This window comes from Propithecus coquereli, unplaced genomic scaffold (assembly GCF_000956105.1).
Source record: "Propithecus coquereli isolate 6110/MARCELLA unplaced genomic scaffold, Pcoq_1.0 Scaffold13, whole genome shotgun sequence".
In the NCBI taxonomy this organism is placed as follows: Eukaryota; Metazoa; Chordata; class Mammalia; order Primates; family Indriidae; genus Propithecus; species Propithecus coquereli.
Window position 1 is genome coordinate 4512725 of NW_012137191.1, and position 1893 is coordinate 4514617.

Here is a 1893-nt window from a genome sequence, read left to right on the forward strand (position 1 = left end):
TCACTGCCCCATGACGTCAGGCTCTCTATTCTCCTGGAGCCCCGCTGGCCTGGCTGGCACACCCACCTCTTTGGCATGATTGACGCAGTGCATGTACTGGCTGGCCAGGTCAGAGCACCTGAGGGTCTGGTGGGCGTTCTGGCGGTAGCACTGAAGAATCTTGGCCTGCAGGTCAGCACAGACTGGATGAGACTCATACCGCTTGAACTTTGCTTCCACCTCCTCAGCAGCTTTCTGATATTGCTCAGTGGTGACTTTGTAGAACTCTGAGCTCCTCTCCTCCAGTCTAGCCAGCTGCTCTTTGTAGAATGCATCCTGCTTCTTTAGCACTCGGTCTTTCTCTTCCAGCTGCTTAGCCAGGTGCTTTGCCTTAGCACGTTCTTCCTCACTTGATATCCTCTCTCGAAGGATAGCCCTGGTTAACTGCTCATTGGCAGCTGCCCACTCTCGGTCCACATCTTTGCCTTGCTTTAGTCGCTTCTGATTTTCAGCTTCTTTCTTGGCTTGCTCCAACGCCAGCTCCTCAGCTACTCTTCTTTTCAATTCTTCATCAGAAACTGAGGCACCATAAACACCAGAATACCGCGGAGACTTCGAACCAGATGGAGAGGATTCCTTCATTCGATCAATCACATTTTCCGAAAGCCGGATGCCCTTCACCATGGTAATGTTCTCATTCTCGTCCGCCTCAAAAGTGACCCGACGGGTGCTGGCAGTCCCGCCCATGGCTCCCGCTCCTGCCCCCGCAGAGACCTAGTGCGGACCTACGAGCGCCTCAGAGCCCACGCGCGAACTTAATATAATTCTTAATAGAATGATTTTTATCTGATTGCACTGAATAAAGTTATTCTATTACTTTAATTAATTTAATTCATCAATTAATGCTTCTGGGAAGTGACTAATTTTGTTTAGATCTATTATCTTGCATATTTGCTATTAAGCAAGAGTTTCTTTCTACAAACCAAAAGTGTACACCAGAGAGAGTAAACAGCTTTAGCTGAAACATTTCCTTATTCTTCTGAAGAAAACACCAAAGAGACCTTTCAAGAAGCCATATTTTATACCTCACTTTTCAGATACAAATCAGTAGTGTTTAGGAACTTCATCATCACTCTTGCCATAGCACCCATATAATAATCAGGATATTGTACTGGTTTTCAATTTGTGGTCAAGAGATCCCTGGTCCTCCCCCAACCCTTTCAGGGAGTCTGTGAGATTAAACTATTTTCCTACTAAGTTGTTAATTGCCTTTCTCCCTCTTCATTTTAGCAGCTGTTTATGAAAGTTGTATGTAAGATTACCTTATTCCTGCATCTTCTCAATTATTTCTTCCTTGCATTTGCCCCTTTCCTTTCCTACTTGGTGAGATTCCACTTTCTGTTCAAGGATCTTTTTATAGTCTTTGTCCAGTTTAAGGCTGGTGACAACCACGTGGCTGGGGGGGAATGCCCACATGGACAGTTGTACCACTAGCCTTTTCCTGCTGCACCCATTCAATGTCGATGGCCTATTTCTTCCTGTAAACCCAGACTACTTTGCCAATTTGCTGATGTTTCTAGTGTCCCTGAACAACCTGAAATTCATCATCCTTTCAGATGGGCACAAATGGAACATTGTACTTCTGTCTCAGCTCTCTGGAAAGAGGGAAAGACATAATCTTTCTGCAAATATGGGAAGGTGCATTGAAATGCCTTTTGTGGTTCTTGCTTTGGTCAGAAGTCACAAAGGGATTGAACTTCATTTTGGCCACTGCTACTTTGGCAAAGGCTGAAAAAGTCTAATTGCCTTTTTAATTTTCATTCTTTCATGAGTTTCCCAAAGGCTACATGATGTATGCTGCCACAGCGGATTCGGTGCAGAAGTAGATATAGAAATCCAGCTGTCTTTTATTAG

General features: G+C 44.6%; 2 pseudogenes across 1 annotated transcript; both read right to left on the minus strand.

Annotated features, from left to right (window-relative positions):
• On the minus strand, positions 1–785 carry LOC105805485 (annotated as a pseudogene). The gene has a single exon (XR_001137216.1). The product of XR_001137216.1 is annotated as an MICOS complex subunit MIC19 pseudogene (transcript).
• A 517-nt stretch (positions 786–1302) lies between these two features.
• LOC105805531 lies at positions 1303–1741 on the minus strand (annotated as a pseudogene).
• Between the last annotated feature and the right edge of the window lie 152 nt (positions 1742–1893).